The sequence below is a fragment of the Chiloscyllium punctatum genome, chromosome 49 (genome assembly GCF_047496795.1).
Source record: "Chiloscyllium punctatum isolate Juve2018m chromosome 49, sChiPun1.3, whole genome shotgun sequence".
NCBI classification, from domain to species: Eukaryota; Metazoa; Chordata; class Chondrichthyes; order Orectolobiformes; family Hemiscylliidae; genus Chiloscyllium; species Chiloscyllium punctatum.
In genome coordinates this window covers 21,939,275-21,954,158 of record NC_092787.1, presented here as the reverse complement: position 1 = coordinate 21,954,158, position 14,884 = coordinate 21,939,275, and the positions used below count along the sequence as shown (strand labels likewise).

The 14,884-nt window shown below is 43.0% G+C and overlaps 1 protein-coding gene across 9 annotated transcripts in view; it reads right to left on the bottom strand.

The window, feature by feature from the left end:
- kcnt1b (potassium sodium-activated channel subfamily T member 1b) overlaps positions 1–14,884 on the bottom strand; it is a 412,195-nt gene that overhangs the window by 243,006 nt on the left and 154,305 nt on the right. The window lies entirely within an intron of this gene.

Sequence of the window (14,884 nt, the reverse complement as noted above, 5' to 3'; positions counted from 1 at the left end):
CAATCAGTTTAAATTATACCCTCAAACATACCATAATCCAATCAATTTTGAATTGCGTATATTCATGATCTTAAAAGCCAATGACACAATCCGATGCTTTGGGGGTATAAGACCAGGAAAATTAAACAGTTGGGAGGAGAACTGCCAAGCCAGCATGTACAGACAGCCTGAAAAATACCTCTCTTTTATCAATCAGTAACCTGTGAAGCGGAATCCCCAAGCAGAAGAAAAGAAGACAGGAATACAAAGAAAACTGAAAGCTGCCTGGTTTTGAGATATGAAGTTTTGTTTTGTAAATCTTAATCAGGAGTTTTATCAGACTAGTATTATAGGGGTGGAGGTAAAAGATAGGTTAGAGGAAGGAGTTGTAAATATTTGTTGGTTAATTATTCACTGTTGTTCTTTAAGATATAAAGTTGTTCATTTTTACTTTAAGTAGTTCTTGGCCTCTGGAATTTTCACAGATTACTGCACCATATAAATCTTTTTTGTGTGGCTTGTTTAAATTAAGCAGGAGAGTTTATCCCGTATCATAACACTGTCAAGTTCATCAAAAGTTCAGTCAGCTTTGGTAGGCACAACCTACCCTTTATCAATCCATTCTGGCTTCCTCTGTGAAACAATCATTGATCAGATTGGACCCAGGTGGTGGTAAGCTGTTTGCAGGATTCAATGCCCTGAAGAAGGGCTCATGCCCGAAACGTCGGTTCTCCCGCTCCTTGGATGCTGCCTGACCTGCTGCGCTTTTCCAGCAACACATTTTCAGTGTAGGATTCAATGGCCTACTCTGGCTCCACCATTCAATATGCTTATGGCTGATCATCCAACTCAGCCGCCTGTTCTTGCTTTCTCCTGTCTACTTTTTGATCCCTTTAGTCCTAAGAACTTTATCTATCTCCTTCATGAAAACTTGCCATATTTTGACCTCAGCCGCTTTCTGTGGTGGTGAATTTTACAGGCACCCCCTCTCTGGGTGAAGACATTGCTCACCTCAGTGCTAAATGGCCTACCACAAATCCTGACTCTGAACCTTGTTTATCAGAAACACCCTTCCAGTGTTTACGCTGTGTAGTCCTGTTAGAATTTTAGAGAGATCTCCCTTCATTCTTTTATACCGGAGTGAATACAGTCCCAACCAATCCAGTCTCTCTTTATACATTAGCTGGATGAAACATTTTTCACCATTTATCTTGTCGAACCCCTTAAGATATTTTATATTTAAGTTCAATCACTTGCTATTCTTTTAAAGTCTAGACAGGTACATGAATAGGAAAGCATGAGAGGATACGGGCCAAACACAGACAAATGAGACTAGTTTAGTTTGGGAAACCTGGTCAGCATGGACAAGTTGGACTGAATGGTCTGTTTCCATGCTGTATGAGTCTGAGTCTATGACCTATCAAGTCTGCACTAATCCTCCAATGAACTTCCCATCCAGAACCACCCCACCGCCTATCCCTGTAACCCTGTAATTCCCATTGGCAAAAGAGAGGACTGCAGATACTAGAAACCAGAGATTAGACCAGAGTGGTGCTGGAAAAGCACAGCATGTCAGATAGCATCCGAGGAGCAGGAAAATCAACGTTTCGGGCAAAAGCCCTTCATCAGGCCCATGTCTAATCTAACTGACCTGCATTTCTTTGGAAACCGGAGCACCCGGAGGAAACCCACTTTAACTCAGGGAGAATATGCCTCCTCCAATTAGAATTTGACCTTTTGCAAAAAAAAACATTCGAAGTATCTCCATAATCCTTAAAACACAAGTCTACAAGAATGATTAAATAACAAACAATCTTCATAACATTTGAACCAAATCAACAGGGATCAACAACCAAATCAACAAATCTACCCAGCAGTGGTAGGCCTAACATACAGTGAGTGGCTGAGGATCATGGGACTGTATTCATTCGAGTTAAAAGGTTGAGGGGAGATCTAATAGAAACTTACAAGATAATGCATGGCTTAGAAAGGGTAGACACTGGGAATTTGTTTCCATTCGGCAGGGAACCTAGGACCCATGGGCACAGCCTTAGAATTAGAGGGGGTTAATTTAGAACAGAAATGAGCAGACATTTCTTTAGCCAGAGAGTGGTGGGCCTGTGGAATTCATTGCCATGGAGCGCAGTGGAGGCCGGGACATTAAATGTCTTCAAGGCAGAAATTGATAAACTCTTGATCTCACAACGAATTAAGGGATATGGGGCAAGTGCGGGTAAGTGGAGTTGAAATGCCCATCAGCCATGATTGAATGACAGAGTGGACTCAATGGGCCGAATGGCCTTACTTCCGCTCCTATGTCTTAAGGTCTTATGGTCTAACAGCAAGTACGTGATGATTAAACTGTGGCCCCGAGAAGCAAGATGTGTGCTAACTGCAAGGATTCTACAGACTCAATCAAAGTGCTATATTAAGTATTCCTCTAAAAGCTAACCCAAATGAGAACCTAGATGGTTAATAATAGCAAAGCTAAATAAATACACAGACCGAGAGTTAAAAGTGTATCTGGTTGAGAAAGGTGTTCACTTTGCGAGCCAAATGCTTCTCTGTGTGAAATAAGGAGGGGTGTGTACTTACTTAAATGAAAAGCAAGTGCCTTTTTAAAGCAAATGCACTTTTCAGATTGTTTCAGTCAATTATGCATTATGGAAAATTATCACTATTGGCGGAGAGCAGATGTGAGAATATGTTAGTCTGACAGTCATTTGATATTATTGTTGTGGTCTGAAAGGATTCAGGGGTCTGCGTGCAAACATACCCAAGACCCAGCAAACAATTAAGTAAATGTTGCATCAAAGGATAAATTATGACAAAGAAAATAACAGCAGCAAACAAAATTGCTGACATTCTTTTCATTTGATAATTTGTCAACATGACAGGTGTAATCTTTTAATGGAATGATTGGATATTATCCAGTCAAGTAAGACCTCATTCATTTTTCATAGATTAGATGATAAAGAAAACAAACACAAGTCCCCAACAGATGTACCCGAGCTGATGTGATGAGGATAATTCAAAGGCAAATGGGTGATGAAGAGAGTTGAGAAAACACAACAGCACACTTTTATCAGCGCATTTAACACAATGAAGTATTATGGTCCTTTACAGGAGCATTATAAAACAAAGTATAACACCAGGCCACGTAGGAGATATCAGGTCAGATATTCTGAAACCCGATTCCTGACCCCGATTGGATTAGAAATTATCCTCTTTTCTTTAGGGGAGTTCTGCTCTGGAGATTCCTGGTAAGGGGGCTTCAGCTACAAGACTGTGTGGGAAGCCACGGATGCAGCAACGGAGAGAGTTGCCATGGAGACCACGGGCCACATTTTGCAGTGCCATGTTCTGAGATTTAAATGGCTAGCCAAACCTTTCACAACTGCTGTGACAGGGCACGCCTGGGATAAGTGCTAAGTGGGTGAGGGGTTAGAGTGCCAGGTGGTCAGGGTGCCAAGTAGGATTGGTCATACACCAAGAGAGTGGGATGCCAGATAAATGAATAGAGAGTCATAGAGTCATACAGCTTGGAAACAGACCCTTCAGTCCAACCAGTCTATGCCGACTATAATCCCAAAGTGCCGGCATTTGGTCCATATCCCTCCAAACCTTTTCCATTCATGCAATGATCTTTTGTCTGGAAGTTCATTCCACACACAAACCACTTTCCGTGTAAAAGAAATTGCCCATTATGTCTTTTTAAAATCTTTCTCCTCTCACTTTAAAAATATGCCTCCGTGTCTTGAAATACGCCACCCGAGGGAAAAGACACCCGCTATTCACCTTATCTATGCCCCTCATTATTTTATAAACGTCGATAAGGTCACCCCTCAATCTCCTACGCTCCAGTGAAAAAATGGAGAGGAATTTCTTAAGTATGTACAAGACAGTTTTCTGATTCAGTATGTGGATGTACCTACTAGAGAAGGTGCAAAACTTGACCTACTCTTGGGAAATAAGGCAGGGCAGGTAACTGAGGTGTCAGTGGGGGAGCACTTTGGGGCCAGCGACCATAATTCTATTTGTTTTAAAATAGTGATGGAAAAGGATAGACCAGATCTAAAAGTTGAAGTTCTAAATTGGAGAAAGGCCAATTTTGACGGTATTAGACAAGAACTTTTGAAAGCTGATTGGAGGCAGATGTTCGCAGGTAAAGGGATGGCTGGAAAATGGGAAGCCTTCAGAAATGAGATAAAAAGAATCCAGAGAAAGTATATTCCTGTTAGGGTGAAAGGGAAGACAGGTAGGTATAGAGAATGCTGGATGACTAAAGAAATTGAGGGTTTGGTTAAGAAAAAGAAGGAAACATATGTCAGGTATAGACAGGATAGATCGAGTGAATCCTTAGAAGAGTATAAAGGAAGTAGGAATATATTTAAGAGGGAAATCAGGAGGGCAAAACAGGGACATGAGATAGCTTTGGCAAATAGAATTAAGGAGAATCCAAAGGGTTTTTACAAATATATTAAGGACAAAAAGGTAACGAGGGAAGGAATAGGGCCCCTCAAAGATCTTTGTGTGGAGCCACAGAAAATGGGGGAGATACTAAATGAATATTTTGCATCAGTATTTACTGTGGAAAAGGATATGGAAGATATAGACTGTAGGGAAATGGATGGTGACATCTTGCAAAATGTCCATATTACAGAGGAGGAAGTGCTGGATGCCTTGAAATGGTTAAAGGTGGATAAATCCCCAGGACCTGATCAGGTGTACCCAAGAGCTCTGTGGGAAGCTAGAGAAGTGATTGCTTGGCCTCTTGCTGAGATATTTGTATCATTGATAGTCACAGGTGAGGTGCCAGAAGACTGGAGGTTGGCAAACGTGGTGCCACTGTTTAAGAAGGGCGGTAAAGACAAGCCAGGGGACTATAGACCGGTGAACCTGATCTCGGTGGTGGGCAACTTGTTGGAGGGAATCCTGAGGGACAGGATGTACATGTATTTGGAAAGGCAAGGACTGATTAGGGATAGTCAACATGGCTTTGTGTGTGGGAAATCATGTCTCACAAACTTGACTGAGATTTTTGAAGAAGTAACAAAAATGATTGACGAAGGCAGAGCAGTAGATGTGATCTATATGGACTTCAGTAAGGCCTTCGACAAGGTTCCCCATGGGAGACTGATTAGCAAGGTTAGGTCACATGGAATACAGGGAGAACTAGCCATTTGGGCCCTCTACTTTTTGTCATTTACATAAATGATTTGGATGTGAGCATAAGAGGTACAGTTAATAAGTTTGCAGATGACACCAAAATTGGAGGTGAAGTAGACAGCGAACAGGGTTACCTCAGATTACAACAGGATCTGGACCAGATGGGCCAATGGGCTGAGAAGTGGCAGATGAAGTTTAATTCAGATAAATGTGAGGTGCTGCATTTTGGGAAAGCAAATCTTAGCAAGACTTATACACTTAATGGTAAGGTCCTAGGGAGTGTTGCTGAACAAAGAGACCTTGGAGTGCAGGTTCATCGCTCCTTGAAAGTGGAGTCGCAGGTCGATAGGATAGTGAAGAAGGCATTTGGTATGCTTTCCTTTATTCATCAAAGGACTGAGTACAGGAGTTGGGAGGTCATGTTGCGGCTGTACAGGACATTGGTTAGGCTACTGTTGGAATATTGTATGCAATTCTGGTCTCTTTCCTATCGGAAAGATGTTGTGAAACTTGAAAGGTTCAGAGAAGATTTACAAGGACGTTGCTAGAGTTTGAGGTTCTGAGATACAGGGAAAGACTGAACAGGCTGGGGCTGTTTTCCCTGGGGCATCGGAGGCTGAGGGGTGACCATATAGAGGTTGACAAAATTATTAGGGGCATAGATAGGATAAATCGACAAAGTCTTTTCCCTGGGGTCGGGGAGTCCAGAACTAGAGGGCATAGGTTTAGGGTGAGAGGGACAAGATATAAAAGAGACCTAAGGGGCAACTTTTTCACACAGAGGGTGGTACTTGTATGGAATGAGCTGCCATAGGATGTGGTGGAGGCTGGTACAATTGCAACATTTAAGAGGCATTTGGATGGGTATATGAATAGGAAGGGTTTGGAGGGATATGGGCCGGGTGCTGGCAGGTGGGACTAGATTGGGTTGGGATATCTGGTCGGCATGGACAGGTTGGACCAAAGGGCCTGTTTCCATGCTGTACATCTCTATGACTCTATGACTCTATCCAGCCTCTCCTTATAACTCAAACCCTTCATTCCTGACAACATCCTGGTAAATCTTTTCTGAACCCTCTCCAGCTTAATGATACCCTTCCTATAACAGGACGACCAGAACTGGACACAGTACTCCAGAAGAGGTGTCAACAATTTCCTGTACAACCTCAACATAACATCCCAACTCCTGTACTCAAAGGTCTGAGCAATGAGGGCAAGTGAGCTAAATGCCTTCTTAACCATGCTTTAAATATGTGACGCAAACTTCAAATAAATATGTACCTGAACCCTTAGCACTCTATGTTCTACTACAGCGTTTGGAGGGTTTTGAGAGTCAGGTCTCAGTGGTAAGTAGGAGAAAGTGAGGACTGCAGATGCTGGAGATCAGAGCTGAAAATGTGTTGCTGGAAAAGCGCAGCAGGTCAGGCAGCATCCAAGGAGTAGGAGAATCAATGTCTCGGGCATGAGCCCTTCTGCAGAAAGGGCTCTTCCTAAAGAAGGGCTCATGCCCGAAACGTCGATTCTCCTGCTCCTTGGATGCTGCCTGACTTGCTGCGCTTTTCCAGCAACACATTTTCAGCTCAGTGGTAAGTAGGCCCAGCTGTAAGTAGGTCTGGGTGATTCAGATTTAGGCACATGGGAGAGATTTTGATGTACGCCCTACTTTTAACTGTACAAGTCCTCCCCTTGTTTGTTTTACCAAACTGCAATACCTCACATTTATCCAAATTAACTCCATCTGCCACTCTTCTGCACATGGACCCAATTGATCAAGATCTCTTTGTAATCTTAGATAGCGTTCTTCACTGTCCACTATACTATGAACTTTGATGTGATCCGCAAACTTACCAACCATGCCTTAGATATTCCCACCCAAAACATTTATATAATGACAAACAAAAGTGTGATAGAATAGGTTAGGAGTCATGAATGGGAGAGGGTTGAGAGAGAATGGGATGGGGCAGGGTTGTGTGTGGAGGGTTTGGGGTTCGGGTCTCAGTAGTAAGTAAGCCCTGCTCAGGTCTGGGTGATTCAGATTTAGGCACACGGGAGAGATTTTGATGTAGATTGCATATGTGAGTGGGTAAGAGGTAGAGAGAGTTTGGGTCGATGTGGGGAAGGGGAGAGGAAGTTCTGAGGTGGTTTGGGTCTGGGAGGAGGAGGGCCTGGGTTGGGGAGTCTGGGTTGGGGAGCAGCACAGATGGAGGTGGTCGGCTGTGGGAGGTGTTGGTTTGGGTCTGGATGATATCAGGTCCAAAAGGTAAAGGAGCTTATCGGGTGGTCAGGAATGAGTTGGGGGTTGACAGGTAGCGGGATCGAGGAAAGCAGAAATCAGGGAGCTTGTTGCAGGAGGGGAGTTGTTGTGTTTTGCCCATTCTGGGGTAGAGTCAGCCCGGTAGAAGGTAAGGTGATAGTTCCAGGGATTATCCAGGACAGAGCAACCCACTTGATTTACACCACGTCCCTCCATCATTCTCACTCAGTAGCAGCTGCGTGTACTATTGACAACGGCACTGCAGACATTCATCAAAAATCCTTCGACAGCATCTTCCAAACCCACAACCACTTTCATCTAGAAGGACAATGGGCAGCAGATCTGTGGGAAAACCACGATCTGCAAGTTCCCCTCCGAGCCACTCACCATCCTGACTTGGAAATATATCGCCATTCTTTTCGGTGTCACTGGGCCAAAATCCTGGAATCCCCCTCCCCCCCCGCCCCCCAATGGCATTGTGGGTTAACCTAGAGCAGGTGGACTGCAGCAGTTCAAGAAGGCAGCTCACCGCCATCTTCTCAAGGGGCAACTAGGGACGGGCAATAAATGCTGGGCCCAGCCAGCAACGCCCACATCTCACGCGTGAATGAAAAATGAAATAAAGATGAAAATCACGTGTCCATGGATGATGTAAATGATCAACTTGTCGACAATGCTATCACTAATCCTGTATGTAAAGGCACGTATGGAATTTCTTCTCTTCCAATTTTTCTGTTTTAAACCAAGGAAGAATTTGTTTATATACACCATGCTTTATAATCTCAGAATTGTCCTCCAAGCTACACACCTTAAAGTAAATCACCATTTATCCATTATCAGAAACAAAAAGCAGAAGTTGCTGGAAGAGCTCAGCAGGTCTGGCAGCATCTGTAAAGAGAAATCACACTTAATATTTTTGGAAACGTTAACTCTGATTTCTCTTCACAGATGCTGCTAGACCTGCTGAGCTCTTCCAGCAACTTCTGCTTTTGTTTCTGATTTACAGCATCTGCAGTTCTTTTGGTTTTCATTAATTCACTATCGCTGGGTCAAAACCCAGAAATGCCTCTCTAATAGCATAGCAGGGGTATTTAAGACCTCTGCCGTAGACTGTAGTGACTCATCCCCACCTTCTCAGGGGCAGTTAGGGATGGGCAATAAATGTAGCCTGGCCTACATCCCACGAGTGGGAAAAAGTTATCAGGTGCTTTGCAATTGATTAAAGGTCGTTGACCTGAAAGGTTAATTCTCCACAGATGCCATCTGAACTGCTGATTATGCATAGCAATTTCTGTTTTCTCTGAAGATTGCCAGCATCTGTGGTGTTCAAGTGTTGAAATAGTTATAAAGTGTGCTCACTCAGTCACCCTTGTTTTGCAGACATTAATAGCAAGTACTTCACTCACACAAGATTCCTGAGGGTGCGTACACATACACCACATACAGACACACACATGTGCGCACACATACACCACACACAGACACACACATGTCATGCACACAGACACCACACATACTGACACACACACACACACACAGACAAACACACATCACACACACACACAGGCACACACAGAAACACACACAGACATACAGGCACACACAGAAACACACACACAAACACACACAGACAGACAGACAGACACACAGATAGAAACACATGTGTGATGTTAATAAAATGATCTCACCCAAAGCTCTGCAGCCCTTTGTGCTGTATAGATTCTATCCAGTGACCCCTTAAATTCATAATTGTCAGCTTTGTGTCCTAATCCCTCCCTGCTCATATTCTATTCCTGGAACTCTGTGATCTCTTGCACATCTCCAAGAATTCTGTATTCCATCTAAGAAGGCTCCCGAGCGTTTCTCTTCTCCTTGACACCACCAGTGGTAACCATGCCAACAGCTATCTAGGACTGAAGCCTCGAAATATCTTCCAAAAATATCTTTAGCTCGTTTGAGACACTCTTTCAAACCAAAAAACCTAACTCTTCAACTAAGATTGTCTGAACACAGTGTACGGCTAATGTTTAATCTGATACCCCATCCTCTGAAAACCAAAAATTTAGATCAGAACTGGATCTAGATTGTATTTGCTGAGTGGGAGGAGAAATAAGCACTGGTTGTAATCTAAGGCACCAACTTGCAGTTTTCAAAGGAAAGTTTCCTGAATCATGGAAATCTGATGCTTAAAGCATTGATTTATTTTTAAAAATACCTTAAATTCCATAATATCAAACCAGAAACTCACACGGAACAGATTTACTTTCTCACCACGAAGAAGTGGTTGGTAATTAAAAACAGATGGTTTGATGGATAGGATCCATTGGATAGAAATCTGGTAAAAGCCTTTGAGTTTCATATATAAAAGTTAAGTCTGTAAAACTGTGACCTTTGTTCAAATCCTCTCAAAAGCCCAGGACAGGATAATTAAATAAATAGACCTCCTCCATACCATCTCTCTCCCCTCGACATACACAAGATCACTATTCCAGCATGATGTTTTCTTCAGAAATCCGAAACTAACTTTCCAGCATACCAGTTAGGATCACTCACATTGAGGGAGCAATTGCTTGTGGCATCATCCATATGATATAGAAGCAGAATTAGGCCATTCAGCCCATCAGGTCTGCTCTGTCTTTTGATCTGGTTGATATGTTTCTCAACCCCATTCTCCTGCCTCCTTCCCATAACCCTTGATCTCCTATCAAGAACCTATCTATGTCTTAAAGATACTCAATGACTTGGCCTCCACAGCCTTCTGCAGCAATGGGTTCTACAGATTAACCACCCCCTCGTTGAAGAAATTCCTCCTCATTTCAGTTCTAAAGGGTTATCCCTTCACTCTGAGGCTGTGGCCTTAGGACCTCGGCTCTCCTACGAGTGGATTCTCCAAATCCATTTGATTCAAGCCTCTCAGTGTTCTTTACATTTCAATGAGATCCCCTTAATTCTTCTAAACTCCACTGAGTACAGACCAAGAGTCTAGACTAGAATATCACTAGACTATTAGTCCAGAGACCCAAGTATTGTTCTGAAGACTCAAACAGATGGTGAAATTTGAATTTACTTTAAAAAATCTGGCATGGAGGGCCTGTGATGACCATAAAACCATTGCTAATTGTCAGGGAAAAGAAACACCATCTGGTTCACTAGTGGCCTTCAGGGAAGAAAATTATTTTTACCCTGTTGTGGCCTTTATGTTCATTCAGAACCAAACTTCAGTTCTGAAGAAGAGTCATATCAGACCGTAAACTTTAACTCTGTTTCTCTCTCTACAGATGCTGCTAGACCTGCTGAGTTTCTCCAGCAATTTGTGTTTTCACTTCAGTTTTCCAGCATCCACAATATTTTCCTTCTTCACATGCTTGGTTCCTGCTGGCAGTGAACTGCACACAAAGTGAGCCAACGTCCATTGGCCAGGATAGAAACAATTGTGGGAAAAATGTACAAGATGTTGGCGTAAAGCAAAAGTAGGAATAATAACCAGCATCTGAACAGGTGAGCACTGTGTCGGTAAACTGCCTTATTTCAGAGCATATCTTTAAAAGGCACCTTTGGTGAAATAACTACAAGCACCTCAGAAATGTGCCATTTCATTTCCGATCAATCTGTTTCAACATTTTCAATTACAATGGAGCCTTACACTTATCTGTATTAATGGAGCTACAGTTAATGGACTTACAGTTAATGGACAGATGTGGCTTGGCCATCTTTTATGTTAAATTTATCCCTGTTAAGTATTTCCTGTTTTTGTGTGTCTGACTTGAATTAACACCCATTGAGTTAATTTAGTGCATGAAGGGCACATTGACAGGAAATGTTTTTTAAATCCATTTTCTCAAAACTCCTTGAAGCCAAAGAAAGTGCATCTCAGTGAGATGTAAAACCCAAGAGGACATGATTTATAATCTGTGGGCACTTGGTTTCATTGACAAAGTTCACTCAAAGACAGAATGCCTTTGCAATTTGTCACGATTCTGTCCCGCAAATGCTTATATCGCCGACTCAGCTTATTCCCACAGTGAATTAAATCATGAGAATGTTTACCAAGCCCCAGTACTGCTGAATAAAGACACGTTTTCTCGAAGCTTTTCATCTGCACTTATCAGGATAGTTTGCAAGAACACCCATTTAAGCAGAAAACCAACGTTTATAATGATAATATAGGGCAGTGTTAATTGATTGGCACCAACTTTCCTTTTAAACTGGGTGACTATGGGCATGCACAGCCATTCCAGGGTTCTGCAAGGTGAACTGCATTGGCACACCAAATGCTGCATTGACCAGAATTCATGACCATGCATGGACCTCAGAGGTCTATGCAGCCAAATAGAAAGTTAGAGGGAATGCTGGGTAGCAGGTCATCCTGCCACATCCCGATCTTAATCTTATTTTATGATTTCCTTAACCTCACTTAACGTTTCCTCACTCTCAGTTTAACCTGTCAACTCTCTCTGTCAATTCTTAGATGCAGAATACTGATGCCAGCTCTCTAGTAATCTTCCCATTCTTCCCTTCTTAAAGTCTCAATACCATGTGCCCATTGCCCATTGATTAGATCATAAGATGGCGAGCAAAAATAGGCCATTCGGCCCATCATGTCTGCTCCATCATTGAATTAGTTCGTGACTAATCTGGTAATCCTCAACAGTTGCCATGGTTGGAGGATTTGAGCTATTGGGAGAGGCTGAACAGGCTAGGGCTGTTTTCCCTGGACCGTCGGAGGCTGAGGGGTGACCTTATAGAGGTTTATAAAATTATGAGGGGCATGGATAGGGTAAATAGGCAAAGTCTTTTCCCTGGGGTCGGGGAGTCCAGAACTAGAGGGTATAGGTTTAGGGTGAGAGGGGAAAGATATAAAAGAGACCTAAGGGGCAACTTTTTCACACAGATGGTGGTACATGTATGGAATGAGCTGCCAGAGGAAGTGGTACAGGCTGGGAAAATTGCAACATTTAAGAGGCATTTGGATGGGTATATGAATAGGAAAGGTTTGGAGGGATATGGGCCGGGTGCTGGCAGGTGGGACTAGATTGGGTTGGGATATCTGGTTGGCATGGACGGGTTAGACCGAAGGGTCTGTTTCCATGCTGTACATCTCTATGACTCTATGACCCTTTCCCACCTTTTCCCTGTATCCCCTTATTTCCTTACTCGATGAAAATTTGTACATCTCAGCCTTGAATACACTTAATGATCCAGCCTCAATAACCCTCTGTGGTAAAGAATTCCTCAGATGCACTCCCTCTGAGAGAACAAATTCCTCCCTATCTCTGTCTTAAATGGACAGCCCCATATTCTGAGATTATCCCCTCTGATCCTAGACTGTCCCACAAGGGGAGACGACATCTACCCTGTCACGTTCCCTGAAAATCCTGTATTTTTCAATAAGGTCTCCTCTCAGTCTTCTAAACCCCAAATGAGTAAACGTCCAACTTGCTCAAACTCTCCTCATCACAAACATGACTCAAAGTTGCAATGGCATGCATATTAGCATTCATTTCCTGTTATACAATACCTTTAGCAGAGTCACTGAGCAACATGCATGAAATCGCTCATACCCACAGGTCAAAACCTAGCAGACCTTGACTGTTGGTTCTCTAACCTCATTCCATGAGTTCTTAACTGCACTAACACTATGGCAATGTTAAATTCTTTCCAGCAATTACCAACAATGGTTGAAAGGTCCATCTCCAGGAGGTTTAGAATGTAGTTAAAACATCAATGGGAGTGCTATGCTTTGGACATTACAATGACCCCTGGTCCATTGTCTGGATGGATGATGTTGTGTTTGGAGGTAAAACTACAAGTTTAATGTTTGGATGATGATATCCTAGAGAAGAACCAGGTGCACTACATAAGGTAAGTAGGACATAGAAAAATAGAAAATAGACCTGGAGCAGGCCATTCAGCCCTTCAAGCCTGCTCCACCATTCAATGTGATCATGGTTGATCATCCACCTTAGTGCCTGTTCTCACTTTCACTGCCTTTAATCCCTTTAGCCCTCAGAGCCTTAAGAGGCAAGTGCTCTCTCCACAACGACATCCCGCTTTTTGCATAGAATTGTCAAGCTAGCCAACAAACACCACTGCACGGTGTTTTCCAAAATGCAGTTGAGATTTATTTTTTCCTTTAAGGGCCTGGGGGTTTCCTGACTTATAAATTAGCATTCATTTGCAGACAAAACCTGCCACCGACCACCAGTGTTAGCCTGTCCTTCCTGTTTAACAGGAAGGTATCCATATGTGGAGTGAGTACAAACACCAATTTCCACCATTACCTTCTGGACTCTTTCTCTGTCCGGAAAACAATTCCACCCTCTCCCCTGGGAAAGACTGCAGCATTTTTAAAATACATTAAATAAACCCACCAGCAAATCACCCAATTGATAAATTATAAACACTCCACCAGGGGCAATGTGACAACAGAAACAAATCTATAAGTGGGGAAAACAAGGGAGGGTTGTTTTAGGGGGAATGAATGCATGCCAACCCCATGCGATGCCCACTTATCTCTGAACACCTCATGGATACCAATGGATGCTGTGTACACCTCTCCAAACGTGGGTACAGACATAGTCATGCAAGCCAACTGCAAATCACAACTCCCTCCATACACCGTTGTCTGGACCTGTTAATGTGTACAAGAAACTTGATCGTACAGCCATAAAGATGTACAGCACAGAAACAGACCCTTCAGTCCAACTTGTTTCATGCTGAACCAGATATCCCAAATTAATCTAGTCCCATTTACCAGCACTTGGCCCATATCCCTCTAAACCTTTCCCGTTCATATACCCGTCCAGATGCCTTTTATTAAATGTTGTAATTGTACCAGCCTCCACCACTTCCTCTGACAGCTCATTCCATACACACACCACCCTCTGTGTGAAAAGGTTGTTCCTTAGATCCCTTTTAAATCTTTCCACTCTCATCTTCAACCTATGCCCTTTAGTTTTGGACCCCCCCTATCTCAGGGAAAAGATCTTCACCCTATCCATGCCCCTCATGATTTTATAAACCTCTATAAGGTCACCCCTCAGCCTCTGATGCTCCAGGGAAAACAGCTCTAGCCTCTTCAGCCTCTCCCTATTGCTCAAATCCTCCAACCCAGCCATTCCTGATGAAAGGCATATGACCAAATCGTCGACTTTCCTGCACCACAGATGCTGCCTGACCTGCTGTGCTTTTCCAACCCCAGTAACATCCTTGTAAATATTTTTCTGGACACTTTCAAGTTTCCCAAATGCCCTTCCTATAGCAGGGAGACCTGCTCATTCTTTTTAATTTTCAGAATTCATCACCAAATTACCCAATTGTCCAAATTACAACACTGCCGACCAAGGGCAGTATAACAATAACTAAAAGAGAGGAAACAAGGGAAATGAAAATGGAGTTATAGGGGAAGATAATGCCTTGTATTATTGTGATTGCAACGAAGTCTAGTCACAGAATATGAGTTCCCTGATTGGACCAGATTAA